The sequence below is a fragment of the Numenius arquata genome, chromosome 5, assembly GCF_964106895.1.
Source record: "Numenius arquata chromosome 5, bNumArq3.hap1.1, whole genome shotgun sequence".
NCBI classification, from domain to species: Eukaryota; Metazoa; Chordata; class Aves; order Charadriiformes; family Scolopacidae; genus Numenius; species Numenius arquata.
The window spans coordinates 20321493-20335285 of NC_133580.1; positions in this window are offsets into that span (position 1 = coordinate 20321493).

Here is a 13793-nt window from a genome sequence, read left to right on the forward strand (position 1 = left end):
GCAGGGCGGCGCAGCAGGGCCAGGCGCAGCGCGGCCCCGCTCCCGCTGCCGCCGCCGCCGCCGTCGGGGCACTGACGGGGCGCCCGCCCGCGCCTCGCACATAAACCAACTCCCGGCCCCGCGCCGCCACCGCGCCAATGGGGAGCCCCGCCGGCCGCGCCCACGTCACCTGACCCGCCCGCCGGCCCCTCCCATTGGCGGGACGCCGCTTGATTGGCACCCGCCCCGCGCCGCCGGGGAGCGCTGATTGGGCGCGGGAGGCCCGGCAGGTAACACGGGGGGGGGAGGTGGGGTGGAGGGAGGGGAGACACGACGGGAGAGGGGAGGGGGAACCCCGCGTACCGGCCGCGGTAGCGGGGGGGGCGGAGGGGACACCCCCGTGCCTGTCCCGCTGTGGGGGTGACCCGCACCCCACGCCTGTCCCGCTCTGCCGTGCCCCCCCCCCGGGACGCTTCCCCCGGGGGGAAGGGGAGGGGGCGAGAAGCCGCCGCGCCGCTTCAAAAATAAAAACACATTAAACCCCTCTCCGGCGCCTTTTCTCTTTATTTTTAATTTCGTTTGTGGTTTTTTTTTTTCTTTTTTTAACTTCAATCTTCATTTCAATTTTTATTTTCAATTCTTAACTTCAATTTTTAATTTCCGTTCTTTTAATTTCCTATTTATTTTGTCTTTATTGCCTACAAGCCGGGGCAGAGCCGCCCCGAGCCGGGCGGGCAGACACCCCCCCACACCCCCCGCCCCCTCCTTCAGCCTCCTGCCCCCCTGGCTCCTCCGACCCCCAGCCCAACCGCCCCTTTCCCCCCTCGCCCCACGGTGGGAACGGCGGTGGGGGGGTCGCACCCCGCTCGGTGGGCACCGGGGCCCCGTCGCCTCCCTCCCCCCGGAGCCGTGCCCGGCGCGGAGCAACCGGCGCCGCGTTTTTCCTACACTCCTTTAGCTTTTTTTTTTTTTTTTTAACCCCCCCGTCTCTCTCTTTCTTTCCTTTCTTTTTTTTTTTTTTTTTTCTCTCCTTTTTAATTTTATTTTGCAAAGGCAACGTTCTGCCTTGGAATAATTATCAGTTGCAGACAGCGCTATAAATCCACTCATTTTCTCTTCTGGAAAGCATTTGCAAAGAACTATGGGGAGCAAGAGTGGAAATAAAAGGCAGAAAGAAAGATGGCTGTAATTGTAATATCCTGAGATTTGCTGAGCCCCCAAGTCTGGCTATTGGGCAGGTCTCAGCCTCGCCGCCGGCTCTCTGCAGGAAACGTAAAATCTGATCAAGTTCAGAGGCGCATTGAGAGCCCGCTTCAAGCAGCGCTTTATAACCGCGGCCCTTTCACAGCGTTCCCCCCAATCAGCCCCGGGAAAGGCTTCGCATTCTTTATTTTAGGGTTTGCAGGGAGGGGGAAAAAAAAAAGGGGGGGGAAAAAATATATATATTTTAAAAAAAAAGGTGGGGGGGGAAGCAAAGAGAGAAAAAAAAAAGCAAAGAGGAAAAAAGCAAAGAGAAAAAAAAAGCAAAGAGGAAAAAAGCAAAGAGAAAAAAAAGCAAAGGGGAGAAAAAGCAAAGAGGGGAGAAAAAGCAAAGGGAAAAAAAAGCAAAGAGAAAAAAAAAAGCAAAGAAAAAAAAAGCAAGGAGAAAAAAAAAGCAAAGAGGAAAAAAGCTAAGAGGGAAAAAAAAAGCAAAGAGGGGGCAAAAAAAAGAAAGAGGAAAAAAAAAAGCAAAGAGAAAAAAAAAAAAAAGCCACCGATATAAAATCTCCCCGAGAGGTAACACCGGTGCCCGTCAAACACTCATTTTTCCCAGGCCACGGCCGCCAAGAACAGTCCCAAACTCGGAAGGTGAGTCCCTCGCCGCCGTTAGTGCACGATCGCAGCGGAACAACACCAGGCGGGAGCGGGGGGCACCGGGAAGGGACCCGCCCGGGGCGGGGTGGGGGGGTGCCGGAGCCGCCTCCGCTGCGCGCCCGCGGATGTTGCTCGGGGAGAGGGGGGGACAGCCGGCAGGATCGGAGCCGGGAGCTCGGGAACCGGGGCAGGGCCGGGGACAAGCGGGCACCGACCTGCGGCCCCCGGGGCCGGGATCTATTTCCCCCCCCCCCACACCTGCCTGTGTGCGGAGGGCTGTGGCGGGGTAATTAATTACCTCCCGCACGTGTTGGGTTTTCTCTGCAACAACACCCCCACCCCCCAAGGAAAAAAAAAAAAAAAAGAAAGAAAAAATAAAAAAGGGGGAAAAAAAAAAGGGGGGGGGGGCATAATTCAATTAGCCCCTCAGCTGAGCGCCGGGGAGGGCAGAGCCTCTGAAGTCGCCGACCTGGGGGCGACCGAGGGCGACTGACCCCTGCTTGTGCGGGAGGCCTCACGTGTGGCATTGTCTGTCCCTAATGGGATGCGCCGGGGCCCGGCCGGTGGCGAGGAGCCGGCGGGCCAGCGGTGGCCGCGCAGCTCTGCCCGCCCCCGGTGCCCGCCCCGGGCTGCGGCTGTGCCCCGGCCGGGCGGCGTGGAGGGGGGGGGACACACACACACGGGACAGGACACACACACCGAGAACACACACACACACACACCCCGGCTCAGAGAGAAGGAGCTTCTCCACGGCGGGAGAGGCTTTTTTTTTAAAAGGAAAAAAAAAAATAATAATAAAAATTGAAAAATAATTTGGGGTTTTTTTTTTTTTCGCCTAGAAAAATCCCTGCGCGGCGGCGGCAGCGGGGGTCTCGGGGAAAAGCATCCCGGGGGGAGTGACGGGGACGGGGATAAAAAAAAAAGAAGCGATCGTAGCTTTGGGCCAAGAGTCGCCGTTTTGGGGGAGGGTTTGGTGGCTTTTAGAGCGAGCGGCGCCCGCAGCCCCCGCCACGCCGCGGTGGACTTGCGGATCGGGCTACATCAATTAACCTATAAATCTCTTTATATATATATATTTATATATATATACGTTTCCCATTTCAACTCTGCCAACTTCGCCCGGCCGTGCGCGCCCAGCCACATCCGCACGGGCGTACCGGCGCTATTCACACCCCATCGCTTCCCGGCTGGAATTTTGCCGGCACGGGGACCAAAAATGACATAAAAGGCGTTTATTTTATTTTATTTATTTTATTTTTTTAAAGAGCGTTGTCGGTATGGCCTATGATTCCCCCCACCCCGCGCTTCCGTAATTAAAAAAAAAAAATAATTAGTATAATATATTTTGCGCGTATTGTAACCTCTTCGCTAAATTCCGCTTTTATTCAGCCGTATTTCTGGCCGATCCCAATTTGTTTTCCAGAGGCGGGGGGAACACCGCATCTCTCTCCTTGTTAAACCTCTCTCAGTTGCAAACGTGCAAACAACGGCGAGCGGAAAAAAAGTACTCTCGCAGGCTCCCCTTCTCCCGTCGTGCTCCCAAAGCGAGGGGAAGGCGGAGGAAGACACCCTGCTTTACGTCAAGAACAGATATTCTCCTCCACCACTTTTTTTTCCTTTTTTTTCCCCCATTTTTTCCTCTCTTTCCCCCCCTTTTCTCTCTTTCCCCCCCTTTTCTCTCTTTCCCCCCTTTTTTCTCTCTTTCCCCCCTTTTTTCTCTCTTCCCCCTATTTTTTTCTCTTTTTCCCCCATTTTTTCTCTCTTCCCCCCTTTTTTCTCTTCCCCCCCTTTTTTCTCTTCCCCCCTTTTTCTCTTTCTCCCCCCTTTTTCTCTTTCTCCCCCCTTTTTCTCTTTCTCCCCCCTTTTTCTCTTTCTCCCCCCTTTTTCTCTTCCCCCCCTTTTTCTCTTCCCCCCTTTTTCTCTTCCCCCCTTTTTCTCTTTTTTCCTCCTTTTTTCTCTTCCCCCCTTTTTTCTCTTTTTTTCTCCCTTTTTTCGCTTTTTTTTCTCCCTTTTTTCCTCTTTTTTCCCCTTTTTTAATCTTTTTTTTTTTTCTATTTTTTTTTCCTGCCTCTGGGGTGGTTTGGGAATTTAACGGCCACAAAAAAAAAAAAAACAAAAAAACCCCCAAACCTGGAAAGCGGTGCGGGTCCTTCCGCTCCCGGTGCCCCGCACGACGGCGGACCCGGACCTCCCCACCGGACTTACCCCCCCCTCCCCCCCCACCTCCGCCCCGGTGCTGCCTCCCCCCCCCCCCTCCCTCCCGGGGCTCCAGGGGTTTAACTCTACCCCGTCCCGGCACCCCGTCCCGGTGCGGGGGGGCTTTTGCCAGGGGGAAGCCCGCAAGGTCTGGGCCCTTTAGCGCGGGAGGGATAAAATGGTCCCCGGTGGGTGCCCACTCGTGAGGGCGGATTTCCAGGGGCAGGTGAAGTTTCGGTAACGGCCCCGAGAGAGAGCGGCGGCGGGGGGGTGGGGGGGGTGTGTTAGGGTGGGCGACTCCGAGGGTTTCCCCTCGTCCCTTCCACCGAGGATGCGAGGAAAAGGCAAAACAACGTCGGGGAAACAGCCCCAAAAATGCTCCCCCCCAACCCCCCCCGCCCGGGCCGACCTGCGAGCCGGCCTGGGGGGGGGAGTGGGGGATATTCCATACGCTTTAAAGAGCTTTTAAACCGCGCTGTACCGCGGATAAATGGCTATCCTTAACAAGCGTAAAGACGAGTAGTTTTTCTCCTGCCATAAACATATTGCATCTCCAGCGTAATTAAATGCAAACCAGGAGCGAACGAGACATTTCCATTGTCGCTGTCACTCAGCGGAGGGGGGGGGGGGAAGGGGGGGGGGGGAGAAATCGCACGTACATTTGAACTTCACAGACACGGGCTGGAGTAAACAGGTCTGAACTTCGGCAAAGGGAGGGGGCGAGGAATATCAAAGGCCAGGCGGGGGCAAGCAGAAAGAGCCGAGTGGCGAGGAAATTGGAGGTGCCAAGCGGGCTCCCTCCTTGCAGCCCGGGGAGCATCCTCGCCCACCGGCCGGGGTTTGTCGCCTATTTGGTGATGGGGTGAAGTTTCCTCCCCCCCCCCCACCCCCCCCAAAAAAAAAAAATTAAAAAATTAATGAAAATCACCGTTCAGCTGCGTGGGAAACACGCATCGGGCTCGGAAGCGAGTGGGGAAACCGGGAGTCAGAGCTGGTGCGGAATAAACGGGTCCGGTGGCCCCAAAGGCGACCGAGGCAAAACCCGGGGCAGGGGACAGCGGGGTGGCAGCCCCCTGGGGCGCGGGGGCCGCCTCCTGCGCCCTGAGGTGCCCACGCTCCTCCGTGGCCACGCACCGGAGTGATCCCGGGGCAGGCCACCCTCGGGAAGGTGTTGGGGGGGGGGGAAGCCCCCCTGCGAAGCCGTTCGTACGGGGGGACGGTGCAGAGGAGGAACCCGGGGCATCGGCACCCCGGCCCGGCCGAGAGCATCCTCTCCCTCCGGGCGGTCCCCCCTTGAAACTCCCCCCCCCCCCCGGCGCCTCCGAGGAGCGGAGGGGGTGGGGGGGAAGTGGCGAATATCTCAATCAGCGAGGAGGTGACCTGTGACCCGGAGGGTGGCTCTATTGTCCCGCTCTTGCGGGGGACACAGACTTTAGTCAGCCTTTCTGCGTGACTGAGCCCTGAGGGGCAACCGCAAGCCCCGGGCTCCGGGGAGGCATCCCGGCCTCGGGAGCCGCCGCAGCCCGGCATCCCGGGGCAGAGCCGCCCTTTCCCCGCCGCGCTGGGGACGCTGCCCCCCCTCCCTCCCCCTCCCGCACCCTGCCCGTTCCCGAGGCCGCACCCGGGGTAGCCGGCCCGGGTACACGAAACCCGACGAGCGGGGCTCGGAGCCGGGCTGCGGGAGCCGCCTCCGCCGGTGCCCGCCCGGTGCCGGCTGCGGCGGGGCCCGGAGCGGGGCCGGGCACGAGGCGGCGCTGCGGAGCGGCCCGGTCCGGCCCCGACGGCTGCCGGGGCACCGGGGCGGCTCCGGGCACCCCCCCCCCCCCCCCCGGGGCCGCCCCGCGCCCCTGCCCGTACACGGTGGCGTCCTGCGCACCCTGTCCCGCAGCCCCGGGCTCACCGAGGAGAGCCGGGGGACGTGGGGGTCTATCCCCGTATCAACCCCCGGCCAGATTGTCCCCGGGCCCGGGCCCCGCCGCTGCTCGGAGGCTCGCCCACCTCTCCCCGCCGAGTCGCCCCGGGGCCTCGCAGCAGGTGTAAGCGCCGGTGACAAACCCGGTCCCCGGGTGCAAATCGCCCCGTTTGAACCGGCACCCCCAGGGGCCGGAGGCCAAGCGGGGAGAGCTGCCAGGCTGCGGGAGGGCGACCCCAAGCCAGTCTTGCGGCCCCCCCGCCTCCCAGCCTGCAGCAGGTCCCCAGGGCGGCTGAGGGGACCCCCGCGACACTGCGAGCCGCGGGGTGCGCCGGGGGTCGGGCGCTGCCCCCCGCCGCCGGGAGCCCCGGGGTGGGAGAGAGGAACGAGGGGTTTCCTCTCGCTTCCAGCTCTTGTTCCGCCGCACTGGGCACAGCCGCGGCCCGGAGCCGGAGGGTCGGCAGCGGGAGACCCCGCTCCCCGCGGTCCCGGGCTGGGGGCTGCGACCGGCCGGGACGTCCCGGAGCGGAGCCGTCTAGTGCCGCCCCGGCGGCGGATAGCGGGGCTGCCCAGTGGAGCAGAAGGCCCTCGGGGGGGCCGCGGGTGGGCTCCGGCCGAGGGGGGCCGGGTCGCTCCAGCCCCAGTTCGTAGGCTCAGGTCGCTCACTCGGCATCGGCTCCGGCAGCGCCGTCCCAGCGCACCGAGGGGCGAACGGGCAGCGGGCACCGAGGGTCTCTCCAGCCGCCCAGCAACCCCTAAAGACGGGGGTCACGATTTCGCCAGCCCCGAGGACGTGTTGGAACAACTCGTTGAACGATTTGAAGTCTTTAAAAAAAAAAAATAAATTAGAAGGAGGGCTGTGCCGTTCCCACCGCTCCCCTTTCGCCATCCTCCCTCCGGCCCCATCGCCCAGTGACTCTCCCCTCGGCCACCGGTGGCTTTCCCCAAGGTGTGGGGGTGAGAACTGAGATCCCCTTGGCCCCTCCGGCCCGGGGACCCGTCCCCGCCGGTCCCCTTGGGCTGGTCTGCCCGTTCCCTTTTCCCCTTGTTTTTTGTTTCTTCCCCGGGAGAGACAAAACGCGGTGCAGCCGCACAGCTGCGGGATCGGTCCCGCTCCCTCTCCTCTCGCCGCCTGCCCCACTCGAGGGGAACGACGAGCTCCGACGGCCCCTCCAGCCCGCAGCCCCGACGGGCTCCGGCCGCTCCCGGGAGGAACCGGGCTCAGCCCCCGCGGGTTAAATATCCCCGCAACGGGAGACACTTTCTCCGGTAAAATCCCGCTGGAAGCCTTGGGGCCAAAGCGGGGTGAATAACAGCAGCGGGGTGTGGGTCGTGCCCAAATGTTGTCGTGTCCCCCCCCCTTCTCGCCCGGTGCCAAGTTTGTGCCAGGGCGGTTCACCCTCTGCCTGCGACCGCGGGGCTTCGGGGAGAGCCAGCTCCCCTCTTCCTGCCGAAACCCCCAGACTTCGGCCCGATAGAGGGACAACCCCCCCACACCACGCTGGTCTGCCCCCCCCCCCTTTTCCCTATTTTTCCTATCGAATACCCCGAGGCAGCGCGTTTCCGCCGCCGCCCCCGCGCAGGCCCCGCGCTGCGGGAGGAGGGCGCGCGAGGAGGGCACCCCGGGCGCGGGGGGCAACGGCGGGGCCCCCCGGCAAAATTAACCCCCCCTGGAAACGGCGATCTTGCCGCGGGGTGAAGGAGTCGATGCCTTTTAAAGGGCTTTTATTCCCCGGCCCGGAGGATCGGGTCCGTAACGAGAACCTCGGCGGGCAGAGGCGGGGGAGATCGCGGCAGAAAAGGTGCCCTCGAGTGATCAACCCCTGAGCGGGCGGTGCCGGGGAAGGAGGGGGGGGCTTGCGGTAACCTGGGCTTCGATGGGGACGGCATCAAAAAAAAAAAAAAAAAAAAAAAAAAAAAAAAAAAGAAATAAAAAAAAAAAGAAAAAAGAAAGAGGGAAAAAAAAAAGAAAGAAGTAAAAAGACAGAAAAAAAAAAAGAAAAAAAAAGACGAAAAAGAGAGAGCAACTAAAACAAATCCAAAAAGCAACCAAGCAAACCGAGAGCCCCATCGCAGCCCTTCGATTGCGGCTCCCAGCTACCTGCCCTCGTTGCGTTTAAATTCTCTCGGCAGGGCTACCAGCCGGCGGGGCCGGCGAGTGAGCGGTGCGGGCAGGGCTGCGGGCAGGGCTGGCCGCGGGACTTCGCATCCTCCTCCTCAAGTTTTCAAAGCCGGGAAAGAGCCATATTTCCCCGCTACCTTCGCCCGTTCCCCTATAAGCTTTCAAGGCGCCCACGTTTATTTTAAAAACTCGGTAGTAAATTGCGTTTGCTTGTAGCTACAAAGGAGAAAGTTAAGCGTTTGTCCCTGCTGTTGTATAGGCAGCCAGTTGTTTTAATTAAAGGGTGGGGATCCGTGATATATACACCAGATAAAAGCAAACGCACAGAATAAACTAATTAAAACATTGTGTTTGGAACACATTTTATTTCTTTTTTTGATCTTAGTTGTGTTTTAAAGAAATGTCAGCGCACTATAAAGCAACCTTATTTCCCTTATAGTGTGCGGCGCTTTTCAAAGGCTAGTGTGATATATTTTAGAAAAGAAATCCCGCTGTGAAAGCTTGCGTGTCTTCTCTTTACCAAACTAAGCTCTTGTCAATCATGCCAAGGCATATCCAATCACCGACCCCCTTTCTGGAAAGCAGCTCATCCCGCTGTGCTTTTATACATCACACCGCAGCGTGTTTAGATGCATTTTTACTCTCACTTCAGGAGCGGTGACTGATGAGAGCGCAGTTACAGCACCGGCTTCCCCAAACGCCGGAGTTGCTAACAATTTGCCTGGCTTATTGTCTGCGCCTCTTTCTCTCCCTCCTCCCCCTTTCCTGCCTCTATTTGTCATGGACACTACGATGGAGGGGAATATCGGGGCGGGAGGGGGGTGTGGGGGGGTGTGGGGGTGGTATTATCCTCCGAAGTGCCCATCACCTGCCTGGGACACGGTGACTGGAGGCTCCGTGGCCGCAAAGCCCCGAGGAGGGACAAGCTTGGGGCTCCCCTGATGGCACTGGGGGGGAGAGGGAGGAAAAATTGAGGGCACTCTACCTTGCAAGGGCTGCAGGGAGCGGCCGTGCAAAGTCTCCCCCCCCCCCCCCACTCCCTCCGGCCCCCGGAGTCGGGGCTCCCCGTCCCGCCGCTCCCGAGCCCCGCGGGGGTCCCGCCGCCCGTCGGGGGTCCGGCTCCGGGCGGAGAAGCCCTTTCTAAAGGGGAAGGGGGAGCGGCGAGGTGTGTGCCGGGGCATGAGACACCGGCGGCGGGGGGGACACGGCGGGGGGGGGGAGCAGCAAGGCTTGTCGCCCCCCGCGCCGACACGTATCGCGACAATACCGCCTGTGTTTTCTCTCCCTGCTTTTAACGCGAAGCGCTGAAATCGTTGCGTGGGCGCCGCGTTTACCTCTCGATCCCCACGGCAAGTGAGGAAAAAAGAAAAATAAACCTTTTTTTTTTTTTTTTCTTTTTGCTAAATTTCTGGACCTTAATTGAAGACAAGTGGCAAATGGTTTTTATTAAAACCCCCCTCCTTTTCCTCCGCCTCCGGGTGTTTTCAGAGAAACTGTGCAAACCTCTGGCAACCCGCACGCACAGAAACACTCGATATTTCGCCGCTCGGTCATATATTAATATCGCCCGGTTTTGTCTCTCTTCCCAGGCGCAAATTTCGGGGACACGGCCGTGCACTAGACCTCCCCGGCGGCTCCTTTGATGAGACCGTGTCAGGGACCGCAGAAAGGGGAACCGGGAGGGACGGGCATCCCCGACGCCCCTCCGCCTCTTCCAAGGCGACCTGGGCACAAAGGCTGCCCGTGCTCAACCTGTTTAACAGAGATTTCCCCGCCACCTCTTTGCTCCATCATTTTATCTCACAAGGTTTCGCACCCCCCGTTTGCGGGAGAAGGCTGCAAGTTCTCCCCAGACGTTGGGGGTCTCCCCACGGTCCTCGGGCAGATCTGGCCGGACCGGGAGACAGGAGGCGATTTTGCCTTTTGCCTTAAAACCGGGACAGATGCGGGCATTAATTTCTATTTTATTTCCCGTTTAACGCACAATCGGCGTCTGCTGCGTCGCAGCTCGCCCTGAAACAACGAGAACTAAAGGTGCAAATGAAGCCTTTGGGGCTTATTGGTGCAGGTAGAATACATAGATATATATATCTAAAAAAATATATTTTATATCCTTAAAATCACTGGCGCTTCGAATGCCGGGAGCCACCCCGTGCCCGCCGTTATTTGCCCTGTAGGAAGAAGCGCTCGGGCATCCGCGCTTCCGCTCCGCGCCCGCGGAAAGCCCCTGCGCGCATTGCCCCCTGCTCCCGCCGGAGCACGACTGCACACGACTGGGGACACCCCCCCCTTCCCACCCCAGGACCTCCGGCGCGGAGCTCGGTGGGGCAGGGGGTGCTGCCGGCAGTGTCCAAGCCCCCTGCCCCTCTCCTCTCCCTCCCCCCCACGCCCCACAAAGGGGTCTGCAGCTTCTAGTTTCACCCTAGTCGTGTCGTGCCCCCCCCCAACCCCCAGTAATTAGCTGTTTTCTTTGAAAGCCCCTGGGAGTTTTCCTCCACATAAGGCAGAATAAAGGTCTTCCAGGTCTAGCATTTGTCCTGCATTCCCCCCCTTCCCCAAAAAGACTTGTCCCTTTGACCTTCCTCAAAAAGCGATGCTTTGAGCAGGGGCTCAGCCCTCCTGGCCACGGCATCAGGCCACGCAAGGGGACCATCCAGAACCCCCTGCGCGTGCCGGAGCTGCTGCTGCATTCCCGGGAGGCTCCCGCTGATCCCGGTTAGGCTGTTCCTCCCTCCCCAAACCTCCCCCAAAGGGGAATCTTTGCCCCTTCACCCCAGCTGACTTGGAGCCGGTGGCATCCGGGGGCCCGGGTAGGGACCACACTGAGGAGAGGTGGCTGGAGGGGCAGAGACCTCCCAGCTGGAGGTCAGTCTTTGGGGACAAGTGGCCACCTGGGTAGACACGTGTCCCCAAAAGGTTCTCCCCCATTTTGGACACGCTTGGCAGGCTGGGGCTGTGGGGCAGCACCCCATGCCGAGGCCAAGCCCCACTTGTGTGCCGGCATGAGCCACAGCACAGCTCAGGCTGGAGCCAGGCCATTTGGCAGTCCCTGTTGTCACACACCTCGACTCAGATATATTGCCCTTACCGCCACTCCTGGGGGCTCTGGACAGATACGACACAGGAGCTTTGCCTGCCTGGGGGAGCAGCCCCCCCATAGCTTTGTTGGCAGAAGGAGAAGGGACCCTGTGGTGAAAGCACCTGCTGGGATTGCAGCAAAATAGGTACAGCTGCAGGTGCCAGGAAAAGCTCAGCATCACCTGCACCCGCCTACCAAAGGCAGAAGTCACCCCCAGGTCTCTGATACTGAAAAGACTCACTTAAAATAGTTTTCAAATACTGGTGTTTCAGAACAGCACTGCTGCTTCATCCCTTCCCCCTTCACTTTTTTTGCACATCTTGAACCTTTACAGAGATACATTTACATGTTTTTTTTTTTCTCCTCTAAATAATTAATTTAGCAATTGTTGAAAAAGAACAGGAGCAAGGGTAGAAACAAGCAGGCAAAACTAATACAAAATCGGGGGAAAAATTCAAGATAACCTCCAGTCCCAAAGACCCAGGCAGTACATGCAACTCAATGTTAACATAAGCCTCCTCAACTGCAGGGAAAAAAAAATAATAATCATCTCTCAGACTAGAAAACGTTAGAAACAGCCAGTTTTATCAGCCTCCTCCTGAGCTGCCAGGAGGGCACTGTGCCAGGCGTCCCCTGCCACTGCCGTGACAGCCTCCCTGCAGCACCCAAAGCGAGAGGTGGCCGAGCACAAGGTGCGTGTCCCCCCCCCCAGCCCAGGAACCCACACGAGGGACTGCCAGCTTCCCTCTAGAGAGGGACGCAGCACATCACATCCCTGCTGCTGCAAGGGCAGCGTTTCACTTCCCCACAGTAACGGCGGTATCGATCTCTCTAAATGGTAGGATTTGGGCCTTAAGGTCTTTAGCTCATTTTTTTTTTTCCACGTGAGAGGTTTTTCCACCTTTCCCCCAGTGCCACGCTGGGGAAGGGAAGCGGCTCCCAGCCGCGGCGGCTCTCCCTGCCGAGCATGACTGGCAGGAGAACAGCCTCCCCAGCTTGGAGCAGCACCAGCCACTGTGCAAGTTATCCATAGGTTTGCACCGATCTCCCTCGTGGAAAAAAACACCAAAGCTGCCCAAGCAGCCGCCCCATCAAGGCAACACTCAGCGGGAGGGATACAGCGAAGTCCAAAAGCAGTGCTTAAATACCTTTAAAAAAAAAAGCTGCATTTCAAATTCTTCGGGGAAAGGGTGATGCAAGTCCAGCAAAACCAGTGGGTTGGAGTCCTGCTGAAGGTGCAGCCATCCCCTTGCTGCTCTGCCCAGTGGTGGTAAGAAAATGCTGCATTTTCCTGTTCCCCACACTGCGAAACTTACCCCATAAGGCACAAACCCAGGTTTAACTTATTAAAATCAGTGATGCTGACAGCTCAGGCAGCACCGTGGTGCCGTGTGGGTGTGAAGTGCGAATGCATGAGCGGCACGGGGTGGATTTGGCTGCCCGAACCCAGGGTCAGAGCCTCAGCAGAGCTAAACCTGCAGAGCTGGGGTGGTTTGCACCCCTTGGCTTTGATGAGGATTCAGCTGGAGGAGAGCAGGGAAAATTTCAGCCTGGTATCTGGAGCTATGGATTTCTAGCCTCATCCTGGAAATTTTATCCATTTTTCATACCCATTTTGAATTTTCAACATATTCTTGTTAGATTGATCCATTCTTGAGTGTAGATTTCGTTGTTGGGAATTATTTTGCACGTATTTTTTAATACGAAGATAGGAAACTAAAAGCTCCCAAATCCACCCTCCTGAAAACAGTGTGGCAGGAACCACCACACAAAGAGCGACATCGACTTCCTTCTCCATGGGGTGCAAAATAATTTGGGGTCCTCCAGTCCTCGCTAGGAAGAGAATAAGGCATAAATAAAGTGCACGGCCTGAGCTCGTCGGCAGTTCCTAACTCTTGCTGATATTGATGGCAATTAGAGGCATAAATATCTTCGGGAGGAGGGTGTTGGGGCGCAGAGCACGAGGCTGTGTGTGCTCCCAGCCCCTCAAACCCCAGGCAAGGACGGGTTTTTTGGGAGGTGCAGACGTTGGCGTTATTTAGCCCATGTTTTCCAGATGCTACTGTGTATGTTTCTTCATAAATTCAACGTAATTTTGTATTTGTTACTGAGCTCCAGACAACAGAATAGAAAAATTATTTGCATTGGAAAGCTTTGGGGGTATGAAAGCAGATGATACCCAGCCCAACCGTGGTATCGCTACAATAATATATATCATTATAATAATTTCCACCTTGAGAATTAGGAGCTGCATAAATAAATAGCAGCATAAAATCGGTGCTTGGAAAATAAACCCTGCACCAAGTTCTTCCTGTAGCTGCTGCAAAGCTGCGCACAAATCTCATCACAGGAATAGTACTATTGTTTTTAATGGATTTCTTTTTATTAGATTTTGAAGAGTGTTCACATCATAAAATGCACGCAGGAAGTAGTGTGTATGTAAAACACAGCCACATTAATTATGAAAGCTGGTAAATGAATCATACATTACTGCAAATATATTATGCATTGCTTACATCGCTTTGCCATGGCATGTTTGCACGATAGAAATAGAAACTAGAAAGGAAAGCTGGAGAAAAAAATAATAAGAAGAAAAAACCAGCAACTTTAGCTGAGGAGGCAAGAAGAAAGAAGAAAAGCACAGAGGGAAG